The following is a 26,237-nucleotide window of genomic DNA, read 5'->3' as shown; positions in this document are numbered from 1 at the left end:
GCTGCAGGAATTGATGGCATTTTCAACGAACATATACAAACTACAGAAAATATACTACTAACAACGTTGACATCGCTCTTCAATAAGTGCGTGGAAATGAACGAAATCCCTGACACCTGGCGACACTCAATGATGAAGATCTTATATAAAGGAAAGGAAAACACGAGTTGCCTAGATTCTTACCGTGGAATTGCCTTAGAAAGCAATATCTTTAAACTCTTTACCAGGTTACTAACAACGAGACTGATAGAAGAGGTAGACCACGCCTTACCGGAGGAGCAATTCGGCTTTCGAGGGAGATCTACAATGAATGCGATAAAGAATCTGATTGACGACATAACGGATACCCTCAGACATCCAAAAGGGAAACTTTACGCGATCTTTGTAGACTACAACAAAGCGTTTGGCATAGTGGACAGGGAAAAGCTACTGAAGAAACTGGGAAACATAATAGGATATATGAATCCTTTAACAAACATCATTGGGACCATTCTTGCTTATAATCTCGAATCCCACAATGCAGATGAACGGAGTATTACAGGGTGATCCAATGAGCCCCCCCCCATACTCTTCAATATAGCGGTCTCAGACCTAATACCCACTATAAAGGTTGCAGGCGATGGATGAGGTACATATATACATGTATGCAGATGACATGGTACTCGTATTAAAAAAAAAACACGAAAAACTACAGGCTGCTTTCAACAAGCTGAACATTTGGGCAGAGGACAATAAATTCAGAATTAATCGACAAAAGACGGTACAGATGATCTTCCGCAAGAGAGGCAGAACAGCATTAAAAGAGAAAATTCACTATGAAAATGGAGGAGAAACTATGCCAATAGTAAACAACTTTAAATATTTGGGCATTACATTACAGACATCGGGAACTACTTATACCAGGCACATCAAGGATAGAGTGGCTGTGGCCGTGATAGCAATGAGTGACATCTTGATCTTACACAAACTTTCGGTTGAAGTCACTATGAAATTGTTCCATGCAAAAATATTTCCGATAATGATGTACGGACTAGAAGTGATATGGGAACATCTCACTAAAGGAAATATTCTTCTTGCTAGGGGCTTTACGTCGCACCGACACAGATAGGTCTTATGGCGACGATGGGATAGGAAAGGCCTAGGTGTTGGAAGGAAGCGGCCGTGGCCTTAATTAAGGTACAGCCCCAGCATTTGCCTGGTGTGAAAATGGGAAACCACAGAAAACCATCTTCAGGGCTGCCGATAGTGGGATTCGAACCTACTATCTCCCGGATGCAAGCTCACAGCCGCGCGCCTCTACGCGCACGGCCAACTTGCCCGGTAAAGGAAATATTTGAGACATTGAAAGTGTAAAAACAATCTACATGAAAAAGGTATTATGTTTGTCCAAATTCACTCCTTCAAGACTATGTTACGAGCTGACAAGAGAACTCTTCTATACAGAAGAACTACGTCAAAAACTAATATTACTGTCTACAGATGCATTCAACCAGTTACAAACAGAGCTGCAAACCAAGAAGGGAGATATATGGGAAACATTTTACACCACAGAGGCTATGACCAGTACGGATTGGATGAAGGCAAACTATGAACTCAGGCATATAGTGATTAGATTAGCAACACACGGTTTTCATCATCATGTGTGTGCTAAAAAACTTTTCACACCCCGTGAAAGGAATGTATATGTGCACTGTGCGAGAAGACTTGCGACTTATATCATGTTGTGATGTATACCAAAAGACAGATGGGGCTAACCAAATTCTGTTTGATGTAATTAGTCATGTAAACATATTTTAATGGCCATTGGCTGCAGTAAAATCTTTATTATTTAAAGAGTAGTTTTTTAAAAGGAGTTGTTCTTACATTAACTAATCGTCATATGTAGTAAAATAATCTCCACATTGCTTAAAGGAATTTGAATGCAATACAATGTAGAGAGACAAAATTATAGCAATCGAATTTACTCGCTCTGCAACTTTCACCTGGTACCAGATTCCTGCATATTTGAAAACATATGAACATATTACTGTGGATGGTATGGCACAGGTTTCCTTTATCCTCTAAGCTGAGATAGTACAACAGGAATGTACTTTCACCCAGAACCTACTTTCCCTTTCCCAATTGCCATCACCCAGTGCTAAACTGAGTTGTGAAGGGCACAATCATAAGTTTGTTAAAGAATAGTTTAGAATACACACATGTACAATTTATAGCTCTTCACAGCCCAGAAATCATTTGTTCATTGCACAAAATGGAAGCCAATCACATATCGTAATACCATCCCCCGCACAGTTCCACGGACAGAATTAACAGTGTAGTTGAAAAGTGTGAATGTACATGCAGAAGTCATTTCGTAATTTTGAATCAAAGCAAGTTTGGGGAGTTTTCAGCTGTGATTACTTGATATATCAGTTTTCACTATGAGTGGTCTTAAAATCCGGAAGGTTAACTGTCGGTGAAAAACTCAAAATTTTAGAAAGTCTGGAGAACGGCGAGTCGACACCCAAACTAGCTGGTGAGTTTAGTGTAGGTGAAATGACACTGAAGGATATGAAGAAATGAAAGGAAACCCTGATCAAAGCTTCCTTTAGGTGTGATTTGTCCCAAAAATCAATGAGAATGTCAGACTATGAAAATCTGGATGAAGCCATGATCATCACCATCCTTTCTCCTTATCCAGCTCGTGCCTGGTCGAGGCATTTATGGCACTTCTCCACCTTCCTCTCTTCTTCCATCACTCCTTTTCAGTCATTTTGTACCAGTTCAGGTTTCTTCTTCTTGCACTCCTCTTTATTGAATTGATCCATCTTGTTCTAGGTCTCCCTCTCACTCTCTTTCCCTCAAAATTGGTCTCCTTTTGGGCTGAGTGGCTCAGATGGTTGAGGTGCTGACCTTCTGACGCTTACTTGGCAGGCTTGATCCTGGCTCAATTCAGTGGTATTTTTTTAAGGTGTTCAAATACGTTAGCCTCATGTCAGTAGATCTACTGGCACATAAAAGAACTCCTGTGGGACAAAATTCCAGCACCTCAGGAAAACAGTCAGAAGTAGTTAGTGGAACGTAAAAATAATGTTATTGTTGTTGTTATTATTATTATTATTATTATTATTATTATTATTATTATTATTATTATTATTACTACTACTACTACTTTATCTCTATCATCTGTTATGATATTCTTTTCTCCTCCATCCTCTTTACATGTACAAACGATCTTATTTTACTCCTATCAATTCTCTCATTTATGTTTTCCATTTCGACCTCCATTCACACATCTTCATTTCCAATCTGTCTTTCCTTGTCTTTTCTATCATACTTCTTAGGTATTTAATTTTGCTGGATTGAATTCTACTCTCCTCCCTACATGGCATTGTCCAGATCTCTGCAGTATAAGTCAAATTTGGGTGCATAATACATTTTGTACATTACCTGTTTACACTTCTTTGGTACTTCATTATTCTAGACAAGGTTTCTTACACTGCCTTCTATCGAACCAGTGATTAATTGTGCAAACATGTATCTAATATAATCAGAAAGAATGACTTCCCAAAGCTTACATACAATGCATGTCAAACCTACTGTCCTGTAATTTTCAGCTTTGTTGAGAAAAGTGCTTATAATGTAACGTTAACACAATTTAACACAAATGCTCCAATTTATTTACATAAAACAAGTTTACAATTCACTGCACTGACCAAGAGATACATTGTACGCCATGATCTACACCACAACCAAAGATTACACAAACAAGATAAACAGTGTTGTGTCACTTGTAATGTTCATAGATATGCCAGTAAGATATGACATGGCAGTCCATGGAATAAATGTGGTTCCGTAACATCCTCCCACCTTGCAATTGTTATTTTCAATTGCAAAATACTCCGTACCGCAACTGAAACACAAACACATAACACAATAAATAAATTAACACAAAAGCAAGGTCACATCAAGAGTATTCACAAATCAAGTCTTGATGGCACTTTAATTCTCTGCCCCCCTTTTGACAATTTGAATTCTTCATGTGGAGGCTTTGTCTCAGGTGAAGTGATAGTCACAGTTTCAGGCTGCTTCCAATCCTCTGGAGTTGTGTGCACCTCCAATGGATAGAGACGCTGGAGTGGTCTGATCAGCTCTCCCTCAGATGTCTTCAGTTTGGCTACTCTTGCTACTTCATCCTTCCCTGGATACACTTCCACGACGACCGCGAGGGGCCAGTTGATGCGTTTTGTGGAATCTGCTCCTATCAATACCACATCTCCCACCTTGATGCTGTTGGTCTTCCTCTGGCCGTGGTGAACTAGGAGCACCAAATATTCATTCCTGAATCTTTGTCGTAGGTCCTCACGTAGTTTCTGGAGGTACCTACATCGTTTAACATAGTCAACCTTGTCAACTGCATCCAAATCTGGAGTCTCATTTGTAGGAATACCCTGCAGAAATGTTGTTGGTGTCAAAGGCTTTAGTTCAGACGAATGGTCCGCAATGTATGTAAGTGGGTTAGAGTTGATCGTCGCCTCGCAATCACACAACACAGTATATAACTCTTCATAGTACACAGAGGCTCGTCCCAAGATTCGACGCAGTAGTTCTTTCACTGTTCTGATTAGTCTCTCCCACCATCCTCCCCACCAGGCTGCTGTAGGTGGGATAAATTTCCAAGTAATCTTTCTCACAGCCGAGTGGGTGACAATCTCATCTCAATCCAACGCTTTCAGGGCATTATTAAGTCCTATGAAATTGGTCCCGTTGTATGAGTACAGCACAGAAATTCTTCCATGCCGGGCAATGAATCTTCTTAACGCCAGAATGAAAGCATCAGTTGTCAAAGACTGCACCAGCTCCAGATGTATCGCACGATACACCACACAAGTAAATAATACAACCCACGCCTTTTCTCCAGACTTTAGGTACAGCGGTCCAGCATAATCCACTCCCGAGACCTCGAAAGCTGCTGTTGAGCCCACTCTATCCTTGGGCAAAGGAGCAAAAGCTGGTGCTGTAGGACTAGCCTTGTACCTTTTACATTTGACACATCTTGCAATAACTCTTTTTGCCACTTTCCTAACTCCAAGAATCCAGAATCTTTCCCTGAGTCTAGCTAACAGCGTCAGTAGCCCTGCATGCTGTGACCGATGATGTTCGTCCCAAACCAATCTGGTCACGATGGCATGGTTTGACGGCAACAAAATGGGTTTCGTGAATGCTTCACTTTCTTCCCCAAAGGTAAGTTTTGTTTCAACCCTCAGAACTCCCATTTCGTCCTTGAATACCCTGACTTTCTTCTCAAGTTCCTGCTCGTGATCTCGAAAGCATTCCTGCTGCACAACTCTCAACAAGGTGTTCTCGGCTTGTTGCATTTCTTCACCAGTGAGTTCACCTCTTCTTGCTTGTTTTGCCTTAGTAAGGTTGCGGAAAAATCTGATTTTCCAACCAATCATTCTGACTATCTTGACATAACTTGAGAAATACAAGAGGCGCGAGCAAAAGTCAGGTGAACTACACGCCACACTCGATATAAATGTCTTCCGTTTCTCAATATTGACTTCATCTTCAGGTGCGGCAATTTCATAAAACGGCCACTGCTCTGGATTATCCTTTAGCCACCGTGGTCCTTCCCACCATTTGCTCTCAAAGAGTGCCTTTGGGCTGCATCCCCTTGATGGAAGATCTGCTGCATTCAGAGTCCCCGGTAGGTGGCGCCAATCATCAGTATTGGTGTACTGTCGTATTTCATGACAACGGTTACCCACGAATGTACTCCAGTTGTCCGCCCGCTTTATCCAAGTCAAGGCTACTGACAAGTCGCTCCAACAGAATGTTCTGCACCGTTGTAGTCCCAACGCCTTTTTCACTTGGGTAGAAATTCTGGTACCAATGACTGCTGCCAACAGTTCCAAATGTGGTATAGTGACATGTTTGACAGGAGCAATCCTCGCCTTAGCCTGGACCAACTGGACCGATACCTCTGCGCCTCTCCTTGCCCTTAAAAATACACAAGCTGCATAAGCAAGTTTGCTCGCATCACAAAATACATGAAGACTGATATCTTCCGCTCCCCAGTCCACTTGTACCATTTTCTTTGGAAGGTGACATCTAGCTAACCATTGCATCTGCTCCACCCAGTTCTTGAATTTACTTGTAATGCTATCCGGAAGCTCTTCATCCCATCGAAATTTGTGTTTCCATGTTTCTTGCAGCATCAGCTTTGGTAGTAAGGTAGACGGACATGTGAAGCCAATTGGGTCGAAAACATGCTGAGCGACAGACAACAGATTCCTCTTGGTAACTCGACAAGTGGTCATCGCAATGGTTTTGACATCACAGAGAAGCTCATCTGTAGTGACATCTCATAAGAGACCCAGGACTGGAACAACTCCATCTTGCATCGCAGCTCTGTCTTCTTGATGAACGGGGCTGCTGATCCATCCGCGAAGATCAAATTGTGCTGTAGACATCAGTGCAGTAGCTTCCCTCACAAATTTCTGCAGCTGTTCTTCATTGGCTACACTGGTAACACAGTTGTCCACGTAGAAAGAGTCTCCGAGTCGCTCTGCAGTACTATTCAGTTCCTCAGGCGCATGTCTCAAGTGATGTGATATAGTTGCACCCAGTAGAAATGGACTAGACGACACTCCAAAGACAACTCTGCAGTGCCTGAAGATTGTCACCTCTTTGTTACGACAGTCCTTCCACCAAAGAAATCTTGAAAAATCCTTGTCACCTTGGGCTAGCTTGATTTGTAAAAATGCCTTTCTGATATCAGCTGTCACTCCAATAGCATATTTTCTGAATTGTATCAACAGCTTGGGTATTAATTTCACCAAATTGGGCCCTTTTTCCAGACAGCTGTTAAGTGAGTTGCCTCTTTTATCTTGGGCTGAGGCATCAAACACAGGCCTAATTTTGGTGGTCATACTAGATTCCTTTATTACTGGCTGGTGAGGGAGGTAGTGACCATCATTCTTGCTGGCAGAGGGTATCATTTCCACTATGCCCTCCTGCAGCCATTCACGAAAGATTTCATCATACTCTTCCAACTTGCCAGTGGTTTCTAGTCTTTTGCTTACACTCAACAATCTCTTCTCCGCTAGATCGTAGTTGTCCCTCAGCTGCGGGTGCCCCTCTTTCCAGGGAAGGCAAACCTTGTATCTTCCTTCTTGGTCAACTTTCACTGTCTTCTCGAAGAATTCAAGTGTCTCTGCTTCTAGAACTTCTTTGGTTTTGACATCTGCCGGGTCGCTAATGCCTATGGCTTCCAGACGCCACAAATCAGCTACATTAAAACCTGCCATACAAAAGAGGTCAGTTACTGTATTGCAGTTGCTGAATATTCTACGCTGCCCCATCACCGTCCAGCCCAGCTTAGTTTCGAGAGCAACCATCGTGTCATCTAAAACTAATCTGCAGCCTGTTAGCAGTTGCCCCATTACGTCTGCCCCAAGTAATATCTTTACCTCAGGAACATTATAGCCTACATCTGATAAGATTATGTTGTGGTTTCGAAGCACTGGGTAATACCGCTGTGTCTCAAGCCGGGGTACAAAATCACAAATTTTCTGTTGGTCCAACATAGGAATGGTGCACTCAAATTTTTCATCTAAACTTCTAAGAGTAACTTGATAAATACCATGCACTTCTCGCCCTGTCTCTACTTCACCAAACATTATGTATTAACGTCTCTTCCCCTATCTTCTTCAGCCCAAGCTTGTGAACACTGTCCTTCGTGATGTATGATCTTTGAGATCCCGAGTCTAGTAACACTCTTGCCAACTCAACAACCTTGTCCACCGACACTTTAACTACCAAAGTTTGCAACAATGCCTGACCCTTTTGATGAGACAGTAAGTTCTCTGTTCTACCTGGTTCGTTTCCTTTCTCAACTGAACTTTTCTTGCTGCTATCGACTGGAATTATATCCTTTAAACCCTTGCACATAATAGTGTGATGCCCCTTGCAACAAATCAAGCACTAGAGTACAACTTTGCACTTTTTTGCACTATGGCCCACCTTGAGGCAATGAAAACATGCTCCTTTCTTTTTCAAAACTTCTTGTTTTTCTCTGTAGTGAGACCTCTAGCTTTAAAACAGTCCTGAGACATGTGGTTACCTTTATCGCACCAAATACATGCCCTATCACCCCCTTTCTCTTCACTCGAGAAAATTACTGCTGCTGTCGGTAGCTTTTCTTTGTTGTTTTGCGATGCACTCCCACAGCCACCTAGGAAATTAGAATGAGCCAAAAGGAGACGTTCTTCACTTTCTACCTCTTGTCTCAAAAATCTCAAAAGTGTCTCGAGATAATTAGATCGGTCACCCTTCTTACATGCCTGTGACATACAAGACCGCTCCCATGCTTTCAAAATGTTATCTGGTAGTGCTGATTCTACATGCGGGTAGAGCATTGCCGCATATTTATCGCTAGTAACCCCTAGTGACTCTAGTGCCCTTAACTGTGTCTCCAGTTTATCAAAAAGACTCCGTAGACTTGTATAATTTAGCATGCTACTCTTTTGAAGTACTAATTGCAAGAGTTCACGAACGTAAATCTCAATCAGAAGTTCATCTCTTGCAAACCTCGATTTTAATTGCTGTATAGCTTTCTGATAATTTGAAGCTGAGGGTGGGAAACTTTCCACAAGTTCTCTAGCTGACATCTCGGATACAGTAGCCTGGCAAAGGTATTGGAATTTATCCTCTTCCTCGATTTCGTCATCCTCATGTATCTTTCTGAACTGCCCCCAGAAGGCTATCCAGTTACGCACATCTCCATCGAACTGTTTAAGTTCTAATTTAGGCAATCTTAAATTTCTTTTACTCCTGGATTTACTAGAACTAGTACTAGCAATACTATTTGCCCCATTGTCACTGAGTGTGTCATCATGCAAAAAATTCTCATACCTGGTCTTTAAGGTTAACCACCTTTCGCGGTATCCCTCCATGATTTCGTATTCGGCAGCAATCTCTTCTTCTTCTTCGTCCTCTCCGGCGTACCAAACATCACAAATTTTTTCATCGAGCACGAATAATCGTTCAGCTTTGTCCTCGAAGATCTTGAATCCTGCGGAGACCTCTTCTCTTGTGGGTTGTTCTGTATTTAACTTCTGTTCAAAGTCATTGCCAGCACGTGTAAACAATCGGCGCAATTGTGTTCGTTCACTTTTCAATTTCATAATTTCTGCCATATTTACGCGGAAACTAATCCTGTCACGGTCGCCAGATGTTGAGAAAAGTGCTTATAATGTAACGTTAACACAATTTAACACAAATGCTCCAATTTATTTACATAAAACAAGTTTACAATTCACTGCACTGACCAAGAGATACATTGTACGCCATGATCTACACCACAACCAAAGATTACACAAACAAGATAAACAGTGTTGTGTCACTTGTAATGTTCATAGATATGCCAGTAAGATATGACACGGCAGTCCATGGAATAAATGTGGTTCCATAACAAGCTTGATGTCTGTCACCCTTTCCTTTATACACAGGGGGTACTATAGCAACTCTCCATTAATTTGGTATAGCTCCTTCAACCAAACAATAATCAAATAAGTACTTCAGATATGGTACTATATCCCAACCCATTGTCTTTAGTATATCCCCAGAAATCTTACCAATTCGAGCCGCTTTTCTAGTTTTCAACTTTTGTATCTTATTGTAAATGCCATTGTTATCATATGTACATTTTAATACTTCTTTAGCATTAGTCACCTCCTCTATCTGGACATTATCCTTGTAACCAACAATCTTTAAATACTGCTGACTGAATACTTCTGCCTTTTGAAGATCCTCACATACACACTCCCCTTGTTTATTAATGATTCCTGGAATGTCCTTCTTGGAACCTGTTTCTGCCTTAAAATACCAATACATACCCTACCATTTTTTACTAAAATTTGTATGACTGCCAATTATACTTGCCATCATGTTATCCTTAGCTGCCTTCTTTGCTAGATTCAATTTCATAGTAAGTTCCTTCAATTTCTCCTTACTTCCACAGCCATTTCTAACTCTATTTCTTTCCAATCTGCACCTCCTTCCTAGTCTAGGTACAAACCTGTTTTCACATTCCTCAACAATTGCTTTAAACCCATGCCAGAGTCTGTTTACATTTTTAACCTGTACTCAATCTGAGTAAATGAGTAAATCTGTCTGGGGAGACTTTATTCATGAAATGTCAGCACACTGAACATAAGGGACAATAACAACAACACCAACACCAACAACATGATTCAACCCGAAAGAAGAACTAAACAGGAATTTAGGTTGTTGGATGCCTTTCATACAGTGAACAAGTCATGGGACAAAATTAACATTACTACACTCGCACGATCATGGGTACTGATTCTCGGTGAAATACAAGCAAATGTTGACTTTAGTGAAGATGATATTTCAAACCTGCAAGTTATTCTTGCTACAGTGCCATCTAAAACTTTCCTCAACTTCTCCCAGTTATTTCTAGGTTGCTGGAGCCACCCAAGCTCATTTTGGTTTTGGCTGGAGGTTTAAGACTGGATGCCCTTTATCATCATCATCATCATCATCATCATCATCATCATCATCATCATCATCATCATCCTAAACCATCTCCAGTTTCCCGGGTGTGGTATATGAGCCTCCTCCATCTCATCCTGTCCTTGTACCATTCTTCCTCCACCAACTTGTCCCAATCATGACCTCTCAGCAGTACATCGCTCTTAACTAAATCTATCCATTTCCTTCGTGGCCTTCCCACGGGTCGTCTTCCTTCTACCTTTCTGTCAAATTCCTTCCTTGCAGTTCTGTTTACTGGCATCCTCTTCATATGACCAAACCACTTCAGTCTTGATATCTGAATCTTATTGAGGAGAGAATCATCTATTCCTACTTCTTCTCTAATTTTCTCATTCCTAATCTTGTCTTTCCTGGTTTTCTGGATCATAGTGCATAGGAATTTCATTTCAGCTGCCTGAAGTTTGGAATTATCTCTATTGGTCAGTGTTGTGGTTTTGAGACTGTATGTAAGAATTGGTGTATAATAGGACTTGTACAATGTCATTTTTGTTTTCATGGGTATTTGCTCATCCCACAGCAGGTGTCTTACCTGGTGGTAAAATTGTGTTGCCTTATTGATTCGATTGTTCACCTCATGTTTTGCTAGGTTGTCATTTGATATAACGCTACCCAAGTATTTGAAAACTGGAACGCTGTCCAGTTGAGCTTCATTTAAAATGACTATTGGTTCTGCTCCTTCCCCATACACCTTCATCACCACCGTCTTGGTCTTGCTGATGTCTAAACCATATTTCTTAAACTCCTCATTCCAGCTTTGTATTCTCTCTCCCAATTCCTCTTCTGAGTCACTCCAGATCGCAACATCATCTGAAAATGTGAAGGCTTTGATATCTCCATGTTCTTTCCTTTTAATAGATTTCATTACTACATCCATTACAATAATAAATAGAAGTGGTGACAATGAGCTGCCCTGCTGCACTCCTCTCTTTGTTTCAAACCAGTTCGACAAACCACATCCTACTTGAATACAGCTTCTGTTCCCACTATACAACATTTTCACTTTGTCTATGAGGCTGCCTCGCAGTTGAAGTTCTTTCATGCATTGCCAAATTCTTTCCCTTGGTACTCTATCGTATGCTTTGTCAATGTCCAATAATATTAGAAATAAAGGCTTGTTCTTCTCCCAGTATTTTTCCATTAGCATCCTAATTGCAAATATAAGGTCTGTAGTTGACCTTCCTGGTCTGAAACCATACTGCTCTTCTTCCAAAATTGGTTCAAAAATATCTCTGATTCTGGTCTCTATTATTTTTTCCAATATTTTCAGGACATGAGACAGTAGTGTGATACCACGGTAATTAGTACATTTTCGTCGGCTTCCTTTCTTGAACAGAGGTACAATGATGCCCATCTTCCAGTCCTCAGGAATAGTATTTTCCTCCCATGTCTTGTTGAGCAGTCTATAGAGCCATTGGATTCCTGGAACTCCCGCTGCTTTCAGCATATCTACACTTAGTTCATCTATGCCCACTGCCTTTCCTTTCTTCATTCTCTTGAGTGCATTTTCAACCTCAAGCCATGTAATTGATGGTTCAGTTGTGGTTCCTCGACTTGGCTCTCCTCTATCCGTTGTTATGTTTTCTGTATCTCCATTCAGCAGCTTTTCGAAATAGATCTTGAGTTCTTGTTTAATTTCTCCCTCTTCTTGTGCCAGAGTTCCATCATCACGTTCTATTGCTTTTATGGTCTCTTGATCCCTTCGCTTGTTTTTCACTACTCTGTATAGCAATATCATATTTCCTCTACTGTCCTCTTCCAGTTTGTCTGCAAACTCATTCCATTTCTTCTCTTTTTCTTCCCTTACAACGTTCTTTACAGCAAGTTTCTTGTTCCTGTATACTCCTTGAAGTCTTTGTATTTCTTGTTCATTTCGTTCTTGTCACTGTTTTTGTTTTTCCTTGTCCAGTGCCTTCTTTATTTGGTTTCTTTCACCGCTGTTTTCGCTCTATCATTCCACCATGGTGTCTCCTTTTTTCTTTTGATAGAACTTGTAACTCCACATAGGTTTTTGGCTTCTCCCACAAAGGTGTCTTTGAAGGCCTTCCATTCTTCATTAACGCTGGTTACTTCACACTTCGGCAAACTCTGTTGAATCCTTAGTTTGTATTCTTCCTTTATTTGGACTTCTTGCAACTTCCAAGTTTTAACCCTTGGTTTTTTTGTAATAAGTTTCTGCGTTTCATTTGCCTTATGTTTGAAGTCTACTACCAACAATCTGTGGTCACTGTCCATGCTTTCACTAGGGAAGACCTTTACATCTGTGATGTACCTGCCACCATCTTTATTTGTGACTAGCAAGATACCCGTGCTTCGCTACGGTATTATACTGAAATTTATAATTGAATGCTTAATTTTTTAGATATATAATCCGCCGAAATTCGCGAACTGACTCGTTTTCTGCGAGAATCCACCAAAATTCCCGATCTGACTGGTTTTCTATTATTTCACGGCACGTTTCCTCCCATTTTTCAATCTTCCTTTCCAGCAATCGATTTCGTACTTCCCGGGCTAGGCTCAGGTATTCCTCCCGGTCAGTTGGGTCCGTAAATCTTTGCCATCTTTTCCTATAATCATTTTTAATATGGATAAAATCCTTCAGGAGATCCGGCGTGGTGTCATATTGGGTGCCTTGGCGGCACTGAACCCGCGGCCGGACTGCATTCTTAGTCATTTGTCCAGGAGCCGTTACCAGCGCGGTCCGCACATTTGACGACGGTCCGGAATATTATTATTATTATTTTTATTATTACTATTATGTGTTGCTGGAATGGCTGATGACAGGGAAAACTGGAGTATCCGGAGAAAAACCTGTCCCGCCTCCGTTTTGTCCAGCACGAATGTCACATGGAGTGACCGGGATTTGAACCACTGCACCCAGCTGTGAGAGGCCAGCGCGCTGCCGCCTGAGCAACGGAGGATACTTATAAGTACATTAATAACAGTAAAATCAATTGGATACACCTCCTTCTACACCCCACCGCCGTTAAGTTTATTTACCGCCACCCCCGCCCCCCAAAAAAATATTAAAATAATGCTTGTTTCTTTATGTTTAAGGGAGATTCCAAACACCAATGTTCACGTCTATTACCTTCAGTTTTGAGATCTAAGTATCCCCATAAAAATAATTTACTTTTTTCACTTCATTTCACAATACTCCCCGCCCCTTCCCCGAAGTGAATTTTCCCCTCAAAAAATACTTGTTTCTTTAATAGTAAAGGATCTTCTAAATACCAATTATCACGACTTTAACTTCATCAGAGTTTTTGATTTATGTGTCCTCATGAAAGGAATTCAACTCCTTTACACTCTCGCCCTCCAAGATGGTTTCCCCACCAAATGCGTTTTTCTTTGTTTTGAAAGGAGATCCAAATACGAATTTTCACGTCTGTAACAACTTTATATTTATTAGATGTATGTATTCTCATAGAATTAAGTCAATTAATTATTCAATTCTTTCACTCCCCCCCCACCTTCAAGGGATTTTCCGAGAATACGTGTTTCTTTACTTTTAAAGCAGATTGTAAATATCAAATTTCACGTCTGTAACATCTTCATTTTTGAGATATCAGTAGCCTAATTAAAAGAATTCAACACCATTTTCAGTCACTTTTACCCACCCCCCACCACCCAAGTGGTATTTCCGAAAACTAAAAATAAACGATTCGTTATGTTTAATAGAGATAAAAAATACCATTTTTCACTTCTGTAACATGTTAAGTTTTTTTTTAGATATAACTTACTGTAAAAATTCTCATTTTAAAATTTCACCCCTTTTGAGTTCCCCTTAAGTGGAGTTTCCAAAAACAAATCACCTGTGTTTCCTTACATTTACAGGAGATTCCAAACACCCACTTTTTACGTCTGTAACATTTTACGTTTCCAAGATATTCTGTAGATATAGTCTTTCAAAAAATTCACCCCAATTTGTCACTCCTGTTTAACCGCCATTAATTGGATTTTCCAAAAACTAAAAAATACGTGTTTCTTTATTTTTAAAGGAGGTCCCATATACCAATTTTCAGGTCTGTAATATCTTCAGGTTCTGAAATATAAGTAGCCTCATTAAAGGCATTCAACCCATTATTCACCCTTTTACACCCTTCCTATTGGGATTTTCCGAAAACAAAAGAATACGTGTTTCTTTATTTTTAAAGGAGATTCTAAATACCAATTTTTACATCCATACACTTTAAAAGTTTTGAGATATAGATACACTCATTTTAAAAAATCACCCCCTTTTCACCACCCATTAATTGGATTTTCCCAAAACAAAAAAACACGTGTTTCTTTATTTTTAAAAGAGATCCCAAACACCAATTTCCAGGTCTGTAATATCTTCAGGTTCTGAGATATAAGTAGCCTCATTAAAGGCATTCAACCCCTTTTTCACCCCTTTTCACGATTCCTATTGCGATTTTCCGAAAACAAAAAAATACGTTTTTCTTTATTTTTAATGAAGATTCTAAATACCAATTTTTACATCTGCAAACTTTAAAAGTTTGGAGATATAGATTCACTCATTTTAAAAATTCACCCCCTTTTCACCCTCCCATTAATTGGATTTTCCAAAAACAAAAAAATACGTGTTTCTTTATTTTTAAAAGAGATCAAAAGTACCAATTTTCAGGTTTGTAATACCTTCAGTTTCTGAGATATAAGTACCGGTGTCCTGATTAAAGGCATTCAACCCAATTTTCCCCATTTTCACCCTTTTTCACCCCTCCTATTGGGATTTTCTCAAAACAAAAAAATACGTGTTTCCTTATTTTTAAAGAAGATTCTAAATACCAATTTTTACATCTGTAAACTTTTAAAGTTTTGAGATATAGATACACTCATTTTAAAATTTCACCCCCCTTTTTACCCCCTTAGCGAAGGAATATCCAAAAATCCTCTCTTAGCGAGCACCTACATCTTAATATGAATATATCCCCAAAATTTCATTTCTTTATGTCCAGTAGTTTTGGCTCAGCGATGATGAATCAGTCAGTCAGTCAGTCAGTCAGGACAAGTTATTTTATATATATAGATTACGTAGTCAATCAGTGTTCTATACTGGCCATCCCAACTGTACCTTGTTATTCTGTGACTGTCTCTTTTTTTGAAGAATGTATTTTTGATTATAAGATCATTTCTTCTGCACAGATCTAATAGTTGTTCTCCTTCTGGGTTCCTTTGTCCAAATCCATGTGGACCAATGATGTTCTCGTACCCAAGTCTGTCTACCCCAACTTGCGCATTTAGATCTCCAATAATAATATTTTCCTCATTAACTGTATCTTCCAGGTCTTACCGAAATTTCTCTTTGTCTTCCTCACTGCAGCCTGTCTGTGGGGCATACACTTATATGATGGTGTACTTAGTGTTCTCCAGTTTCATGAACATTTTAATGATTCTATCACTTTTGCAGATAACTTCAGCTGTAGCATCAGTCCTTTCGTTAATTAAGAATCCAACACCATTTTTCGCTACCTTCTCCTGTCCACTCCAGTATAATTTATAACCTCCACAAAGTGTATTACTTCCAATCCCTTTCCATTTGGTCTCACTTAATCCCAATATTGATATTTTTCTTCTATCCATCATGTCTAGGAGTTCTTCTAACTTTCCAGTTAATGATAGAATGTTCATAGTTCCAATTCGGTATTTGGGTCTCTTTTTTTATTTGGGGTTTCCTTTCAGAACATTGTATATCATCAGCCTTACGGTCATCATACTTTACAATTGTCTGAGAGGACGTGTCAGTCCGGTCTATAATATTCTTTCCGAGGCTCTTTTTCTTATTGAAAGCAACTGTACTCAATACTCTCCTGCTGACTTGCTAGGCCTAACGCATAAGAGGATTTTCTTTCAGGGTTTACTCCCTTAGCCTTTGAGGATGCCTTCCTCGTCCTACAAGGCAGTAGGTTCCATCTGTACACCCCAGAAGGATGGGTTGCCTCTTCCGCCATTTCCGCCGTACCGAAGTCCATCTTCTCCGCCGTAGATGCCGTTGAGGTCTTCACCCTTAACCCAGGGCAAGGGCCCTCCATATTTATGACCCCTGGAGAGAGGGTGTCCCAGTATTTTAAAACCCCCAGGAATTGGGCTACCTGTTGGTCCGCGGGTTGTATTGGTTATTTCAACCAGCCCTACATACTGTAGGGGCCCCCTATCCGCCATCTGGGGACGCGCTCTGTAGGGGTCAGGTTCCCCTGGTTACTTATTGGAAGTTAACCCCACCCACATGGAGTAAGGTTTATATGCCCTTCATGTGCCACATTATTCTTGAAATGAAAACCTGGACCCAGAATCAATTGGGATTCAAATCTCAGCCTTCCAGGTGGGAAGCAAGAAGCTAAGTCACTGAAGTAATCATTCCTCCTCTCACTACAATGCCATCATTCCTGGAGAACCTGGATGAATGCCAAGATGCAGAAGAAAATGAGACGAGTGCTTAGAAACTGATAGAGATGATTGTGATTTGAGACATGAAAGTGAGGAGGACATCATAAGGAATATGACTCTTTGTGATGTCAAATGCAGGAGTGGTGGAACGGAAGTCCCAAATGTTTCACCCAGCTGAGCTAATATTGCTGTAGGCACACTTATGTTTTATACAGAAAGTCATAGGAATTTTTGTTTTCAGATACTGTTTTCTTGAGAAATGTATTATCCAAAATTAGGAAGAGTAAACAATTCTCTAAGGAACAAAAAGTGATGACAGAGTTTTCATTAGACATTGTTGGCGTAATCCACGTTGCATTTTGTAAAATAATTTTCCTCTAATGTGTCTTACAATATAACATTAATGTTATAATTACCTTTCTTTCCTGTTTAATAATAATTTCAATATTTTAACCAATGATTTAATTTAATTTTTATTAGGCACTAGCAAGATACCCGTGCTTCGCTACGGTATTATACTGAAATTTATAATTGAATGCTTAATTTTTTAGATATATAATCCGCCGAAATTCGCGAACTGACTCGTTTTCTGCGAGAATCCACCAAAATTCCCGATCTGACTGGTTTTCTATTATTTCACGGCACGTTTCCTCCCATTTTTCAATCTTCCTTTCCAGCAATCGATTTCGTACTTCCCGGGCTAGGCTCAGGTATTCCTCCCGGTCAGTTGGGTCCGTAAATCTTTGCCATCTTTTCCTATAATCATTTTTAATATGGATAAAATCCTTCAGGAGATCCGGCGTGGTGTCATATTGGGTGCCTTGGCAGCACTGAACCCGCGGCCGGACTGCATTCTTAGTCATTTGTCCAGGAGCCGTTACCAGCGCGGTCCGCACATTTGACGACGGTCCGGAATATTATTATTATTATTTTTATTATTACTATTATGTGTTGCTGGAATGGCTGATGACAGGGAAAACTGGAGTATCCGGAGAAAAACCTGTCCCGCCTCCGTTTTGTCCAGCACGAATGTCACATGGAGTGACCGGGATTTGAACCACTGCACCCAGCTGTGAGAGGCCGGCGCGCTGCCGCCTGAGCAACGGAGGATACTTATAAGTACATTAATAACAGTAAAATCAATTGGATACACCTCCTTCTACACCCCACCGCCGTTAAATTTATTTACCGCCACCCCCGCCCCCCCAAAAAATATTAAAATAATGCTTGTTTCTTTATGTTTAAGGGAGATTCCAAACACCAATGTTCACGTCTATTACCTTCAGTTTTGAGATATAAGTATCCCCATAAAAATAATTTACTTTTTTCACTTCATTTCACAATACTCCCCGCCCCCTCCCCCGAAGTGAATTTTCCCCTCAAAAAATACTTGTTTCTTTAATAGTAAAGGATCTTCTAAATACCAATTATCACGACTTAACTTCATCAGAGTTTTTGATTTATGTGTCCTCATGAAAGGAATTCAACTCCTTTACACTCCCGCCCTCCAAGATGGTTTCCCCACCAAATGCGTTTTTCTTTGTTTTGAAAGGAGATCCAAATACGAATTTTCACGTCTGTAACAACTTTATATTTATTAGATGTATGTATTCTCATAGAATTAAGTCAATTAATTATTCAATTCTTTCACTCCCCCCCCCCCTTCAAGGGATTTTCCGAGAATATGTGTTTCTTTACTTTTAAAGCAGATTGTAAATATCAAATTTCACGTCTGTAACATCTTCATTTTTGGGATATCAGTAGCCTAATTAAAAGAATTCAACACCATTTTCAGTCACTTTTACCCACCCCCCCACCACCCAAGTGGTATTTCCGAAAAATAAAAATAAACGATTCGTTATGTTTAATAGAGATAAAAAATACCATTTTTCACTTCTGTAACATGTTAAGTTTTTTTAGATATAACTTACTGTAAAAATTCTCATTTTAAAATTTCACCCCTTTTGAGTTCCCCTTAAGTGGAGTTTCCAAAAACAAATCACCTATATTTCTTTACATTTACAGGAGATTCCAAACACCCACTTTTTACGTCTGTAACATTTTACGTTTCCAAGATATTCTGTAGATATAGTCTTTCAAAAAATTCACCCCAATTTGTCACTCCTGTTTAACCGCCATTAATTGGATTTTCCAAAAACTAAAAAATACGTGTTTCTTTATTTTTAAAGGAGGTCCCATATACCAATTTTCAGGTCTGTAATATCTTCAGGTTCTGAAATATAAGTAGCCTCATTAAAGGCATTCAACCCATTATTCACCCTTTTACACCCTTCCTATTGGGATTTTCCGAAAACAAAAGAATACGTGTTTCTTTATTTTTAAAGGAGATTCTAAATACCAATTTTTACATCCGTACACTTTAAAAGTTTTGAGATATAGATACACTCATTTTAAAAAATCACCCCCTTTTCACCCCCCATTAATTGGATTTTCCAAAAACAAAAAAACACGTGTTTCTTTATTTTTAAAAGAGATCCCAAACACCAATTTCCAGGTCTGTAATATCTTCAGGTTCTGAGATATAAGTAGCCTCATTAAAGGCATTCAACCCCTTTTTCACCCCTTTTCACGATTCCTATTGCGATTTTCCGAAAACAAAAAAATACGTTTTTCTTTATTTTTAATGAAGATTCTAAATACCAATTTTTTACATCTGCAAACTTTAAAAGTTTGGAGATATAGATTCACTCATTTTAAAAATTCACCCCCTTTTCACCCTCCCATTAATTGGATTTTCCAAAAACAAAAAAATACGTGTTTCTTTATTTTTAAAAGAGATCAAAAGTACCATCAGGTTTGTAATATCTTCAGTTTCTGAGATATAAGTACCGGTGTCCTGATTAAAGGCATTCAACCCATTTTTCCCCATTTTCACCCTTTTTCACCCCTCCTATTGGGATTTTCTCAAAACAAAAAAATACGTGTTTCCTTATTTTTAAAGAAGATTCTAAATACCAATTTTTACATCTGTAAACTTTTAAAGTTTTGAGATATAGATACACTCATTTTAAAATTTCACCCCCCTTTTTACCCCCTTAGCGAAGGAATATCCAAAAATCCTCTCTTAGCGAGCACCTACATCTTAATATGAATATATCCCCAAAATTTCATTTCTTTATGTCCAGTAGTTTTGGCTCGGCGATGATGAATCAGTCAGTCAGTCAGTCAGTCAGTCAGTCAGGACAAGTTATTTTATATATATAGATTACAGAAATCTGCAGATAATTTGTGGAAGTTCATGTACCAATTAGTACACATTACTGGGAATGCATTGTAGTAAATGAAGATTAATGGCTGTAGACTCAGTTTTCCAAGAGTGATAGCAATTATTTCCATAGCATGTGTGTAAAGGCAATGGCAGCAAGTAGTAATTTTAGTGTGTGGCAATAAAATATAGGTAATGGTTTTTTTTTTACCAGTATCTTTTATGTTTGCTTTACATCGCTCCGACAAATATACGTCTTATGGCGACGATAGGAGAGGAAGGAAGCAAGGTACAGTTCCAGCATTTGCCTGTTGTAAAAATGGAAAACCATTCTACATAGCTGCCAACATTGGTGTTCAAACCCACTATCTCCCAAATGCAAGCTGATATGCTACGTGACCCAAACCGCGCAGCCACTTGCTTGGTTTACCAGTAATTACTGCTGTACATTATTTCCCATTTTTCGTTACAGTATGCTGTATTAGCTACATAAGTTCAAACAGCTTGTTTTTAGTGAGACTATCATATATCGTTTGTAATTGCTACAAGTTTGCTGTTTTTAAAATTAATTTGACCATTTTTATGGTCCCTTTTGTTCCATATTTCCTTTTACCATTAATCTCATTACACTGAAAAATCAGTTTTAGAAGAAGAATTAGTCATAACATTCTTAATGTGTGATTTTTTGTCAAGTCATGAATGCTTTTTAGGAATTACTTTTGCTGAGGAAGATATATGTTATTTGTAGAAAAATGTAATGAACAAAGTGTTTTCTTTAAGAGAGTGTAGTATTTTTCAGTGTAATGAGAATGATACCAGTTTGTTATATCGCTATTGTTAGTATTCATTATTGATATTTCACATTCAAGATGGCGCATATTTTAATTCGTCTAATATTTTTCTTTACAGATTATTCTTTGCATGAAAAAATGCACCCTAAATATTTGCTATAAAAATTGGAGAAAAATGTGTTCATTACATGGATAAATTAAGTACTCTGTTTCTTTGTGAACATGCATTGAGTATTCTGTACCACTCTTAAAGGACATCTTATTAATATTTGCTAGTGATAGATATCTGTTAATGATATGGATCTGCACCTTCAGATGCTCTCACAGGTTGAAATCAAATGGGCTGAGATTTTTGGGTCTCAGAAGTCACTTTATAGATCCATAGTGGCCAATCCAAGAACCCAGAACTCCTTGATTAAAATACCGGTGCTTAGAGAAATTTGTTACCCCATATCCTTCACTATCACTTACGAGTATTGCTCAGTGTAGATCATCATCGCCATCATCATCATCATCATTATCATCATTTCCCCTTCTCTAGCTGACACCGTTTGAAGTCAAATATGGTTCCTCTCCACTTCGTCTGTCACTGCACTATTCTACATCCAACACAGTGTTCCAGTCCAGGTTCCGTTGTCCTCTGCTGTTCGTCATGGAGTCCATCCATCCTAATCTTGGTCTTCCTCATCTCCTCTTCCCTGTCAACTGTCTTTCCGGTGCTTGTCTTGGCAGTCTTTCTGCTTTCATCCAATTGGCATGTCCTAACTACCCCAATCTGTTCTGTTCCAGTTTATCATTTAGGTTTTGCACACCTGTTGTGAATGGGGGACCTGTCATAAGAGGTGACTAAAAGGGGTGACCAAGTGATATTGTTTTTGGAACCATGAGATTACCTGTGATTATTACCAACATGTGAGAAACACCATGGGTTGATGTTACTTGTGATTAGTACCACTATGTGAGGAACACCATAGGTTTGTGATTAGTATCATTACAGGAGGAGCACCATGGGTTTACATTACCTGTGATTAGTACCCCTATATGAGGAACACCATGGATGTGTGTTACCTATGAATGGTACCATTATGCAAGAAACACCATGGGTCTGCATTACCTGTGAGTAGTATCACTATGTGAGAATCACCATGGATCTACATTACCTGTGATTAGTACCACTGTGTGAAGCACACCATGAATCTACTTTACCTGTCATTAATACCACTATATGAGGAACACTATGGGTCTACATTACCTGTGATTAGTACCACTATGTGAAGAACATCACGAGTCTACATTACCTGTGATTAGTACCATTAGTCGAGAAACACCACGAGTCTGTGTTACCTGTGGTTGGTACCACTACACGAGGAACACCACAGGTCTGTATTACCTGTGATTGGTACCATTATGCGAGGAACACCACAGGTCTGCATTACCTGTGGTTGGTACCACTAGGTGAGGAGCACCATGGGTCGGCGTTACCTGTGATTAGTGCCACTAGGCGAGGAACACCGTCGGTCTACGTTACCCGTGATTAGTACCGCTGTGTGAGGAATACCACAGGTCTGCATTACCTGTGAGTAGTACATGAGGAATACCACAGGTCTGCATTACCTGTGAGTAATACCATTATGAGAGGATCACTATGGGTCTACATTATCTGTAATTAGTACCCCTATGTGAGGAGCACCATGGGTCTGGTTGCTGCCTGTGAATAGTACCACTATGTGAGGAACACCACAAGTCTACTTTACTTGTGATTAGTACCACTATATGAGGAACACCATGGGTCCATTTTACCAGGGATTAGTACCAATATGAGGGGCCAGAGATCAGGTTTTTGTACCCGTTTGGACAACGAGCATCATTTATATATATCTGCTTTGAAAGAAGTCCCTTGTTCCATTTATACCATTGTTTTAAGCTATTTTATGGGAAGGATAGGCATTGCGTGTCGGATCCACTGCTTGTTTTAAATTTATAATCATTTATCATCATCGTCTTTTTGCTTGTAGTCAGTGGATAGTTTTTTAATTTTGATAATCATATAGTTGTGCTTCTTCATGTACCATTAGGGGTCATGACTTAGATGTTAGGCCTGTTTAAACAACAACAACAACAACAACAACAACAATCATCATCACCAGTTTTTGCACATTTAGCTCTTTCCGTATGTCTTCATTTCTCACTCTCTCCCTCCTTGTCTTCTGTACCATACTCCTCAGAAATTTAATTTCATCTGCCTATACTCTACTGTCATATCTCCGAGTCATTGTCCAGGTTTCTGCTGCATTTTTCATTATAGGTAAGTAATATCCCTTGTACATTACTTCTTTAGCCTTCACTGGTACATCTTCCTTCCGTATTAATCTCCGTACTGAGTAAGTGGCTGTGCGATTAGGGTCGTGCAGCTGTGAGCTTGCATTCGGGAGATAGTGGGTTCGAACCCCACTGTCAACAGCCCTGCAGATGATGGTTTTGCCGTGGTTTCCCATTTTCACACCAGGCAAATGCTGGGGTTGTGCCTTAATTAAGGCCATGGCCACTTCCTTCCCACTTCTAACCCTTTCCTATCCCATATCCCATGATCGCTATAAGACCTATCTGTGTCAGTGTGGCACAAGAAAAAAAAAAAGAAAAAACCTACAACAACAATTTCTGTACTTAGTGGTAAAAGGCACTCCCCAGTTAAATCCTTTTTCTAATTTAAATATTCAGCCTTCCATTTTCTGTCAGTTCACTTCCCAAGAATTTCATGAAGTGTTCTGCTATTTCCAGTTCCTTGCCTCCAATTTTGATATCTCCTTTATCTTCTTTACTTCTTCTACTCATCATCATTGTCTGAAAAGAAATCTCAGACTATTTTGCTCCAAATTATCACTTAAATTTTCCATCTTTAATAGTTTGCATTTGGCAATATCTCTCTTTATCTTCTGTAATATATTTTCCACAGAAATATAATTTCTTATCCCTGTACTCAATTTTCATCCTTCTTTGTCAGTGACCAAGTCTCAGATCTATCATAATAGGTATATTATTTCTGTAGTTGCTCTAGGGAGCAGGTGTTACTTGCTCCACGCAGGTTGGTTGTCTGTCACGTGATAAGAGAGCAGTGGACAGGCAGGTTTCATACCGTTGCGGTACTGTACTTCCAATAACCGCTTGGAAATGTTATCATAACAATAGTATTAATATTAATTTGGAGTATGGACCATGCCAGATGAACAGGACACAGATTACAGAATATAACAGGGCAAGAAAATTATTCATTGACAAAGGAAATATACAGCAGTGTGCAGTATGTCCTGAATAAATACATTTTCATGATTAAGTAACTGATATTTTGGGACATGTACGTTTATTGAAAGAAAATACAATTTATGTGATTTTTACACACTCTTTGCACTTGCATTAGCATACATCTCAATATTTGTATGGCATTTGTGACTATGACAACAAATTAAACACACGAACTGAAACATATCACTGGTGTACTGCTCCTTCATTGAACCTTTGGGCTCGTTTAGATAGTAGGCCTATTGTGTCCATGTTTGGTACTATCGCTTGCATACTGACAAGTCACAAAGAACATTTCAAGTTTTCATCTATGAGCCTACTTCTGTGTCTACATTTATGAATACCGAGCTCGATAGCTGCAGTCGCTTAAGTGCTGCCAGTATCCAGTAATCGGGAGATCGTGGGTTCGAGCCCCACTGTCGGTAGCCCTGAAGATGGTTTTCCGTGGTTTCCCATTTTCACACCAGGCTAATGCCGGGGCTGTACCTTAATTAAGGCCACGGCCGCTTCCTTCCACTTCCTAGGCCTTTCCCATCCCATCGTCGCCATAAGCCTGTGTCGGTGCGACGTAAAACAAAAAAAAAAAAAAAAAAAAAAAATTCATTAATGGAAACATCAGTTCACATAAATAAGTTGATCAGAATGTACTTATTATATGTGCATTAAGTTTGTGCAATACAGGAAATTTATCCCATAGAAAACAAACATAAAATTCAATCAAACTGTTTGTGTTTGCAAACTTTATCTTTCATTTGAATATCGCACTGTAAGTCAATCAGCTCTAGCTGCAGTTCTGGTTTAACAGCTTGCACATCCACTGAGAAGGATGTAGTGAACACCTGCAGATCCTTTTCTAATGCCTCAATATCATAAAACCTACTCTCAAATTCATCTAATAGTATCATTAAAACCCCTTTATATTCTAATATTTTACCAGAACAGTTTGGAGCTAGACACAACTCTGCAGTCAAAGTGGGAAAATGTGCTGCGTCTTTATTCGCAAACTGGCTTTCCTACAACAGTATTTTTCACTTAAAAGCTTCAGCATGGTCCAAGAGGTGAATAATCGTAAGACCTTTACCTCTTAGGGAGGAATTAAGATCATTAAGATGGCTAATGAGATGTACTAGAAATGCCAAATCTCATATCCATTTTCCATTTGTCAGTTCTTCTAGTGGTTCATTGTACAGTTCCATGAAGAGAGCTGTGTCTTTCCTCAGAGCATAGAAGCGATGTAAAACTTTTCCTCTACTTAACTGGTGCACATTCGTATATTACAGAAAATCACTGTACTTGCTTTCAAGGTCATGAAGAAACTCTTAAAATTCTTTGTGGTTCAGTCCCCATGATGTGATAAAGTTAGTTGTGTTAGTAACCACATCCATGACAGTTCCAATTTGGATCTCTTGATGTGTAATGTAGTGCACAGGAAGAACATCATGTTGAATGTTAATTTCTTTTAATTTGTTTTGGAGATGTCCTACCACTCCTGTATTCTTCCTGCACATTGCACATTGCACATTGTTGTTATGGACACTAGTTTTCCGCATGGAAGGCTGAAACTTTGCACTGTCACTTCAAGATTTGCAAATATATCAAAACCAGTTGTAATATGTTACATTAGCACTATATCTGAAAGTTCCTCCCTTGCCACAAGGTCACGGTTTATGCTTCTGTTAAAAATAGCAAGTTGGGAGGTGTCATGAATATCTGTGCTGTCGTCTACTGCCAGTGAGTATGCTATACAATCTTTTGTGATGCTATATAATTGACTATGAATGTCATTAGCTAGATCCTTTTCTCATTGCATAATTGTAGAAGAGGATAAGGTAATAGATTGAAAATCATCCACTTGTTCTGGACACACTGCCTCAGCTGCCAGAAGTACACACTCTTTTGCAAACACACCCTAACTGAAGGGTCTCAAAGTATGCCCTATCTACAAAGCAATCTTTTAGCTAGCCCAAATAGCAGGT

General features: G+C 39.3%; 1 protein-coding gene across 4 annotated transcripts in view; it reads left to right on the top strand.

Moving 5' to 3' along the window:
* Positions 1-26,237, top strand: part of fal (falten) — a 641,611-nt gene that overhangs the window by 566,927 nt on the left and 48,447 nt on the right. The gene's annotated exons all lie outside the window — the stretch shown is intronic.

The sequence above is a fragment of the Anabrus simplex genome, chromosome 2 (assembly GCF_040414725.1).
Source record: "Anabrus simplex isolate iqAnaSimp1 chromosome 2, ASM4041472v1, whole genome shotgun sequence".
NCBI lineage: Eukaryota > Metazoa > Arthropoda > Insecta > Orthoptera > Tettigoniidae > Anabrus > Anabrus simplex.
The sequence above is the reverse complement of the archived record's forward strand: the minus strand, read 5'-3'. Positions and strand labels throughout refer to the sequence as shown.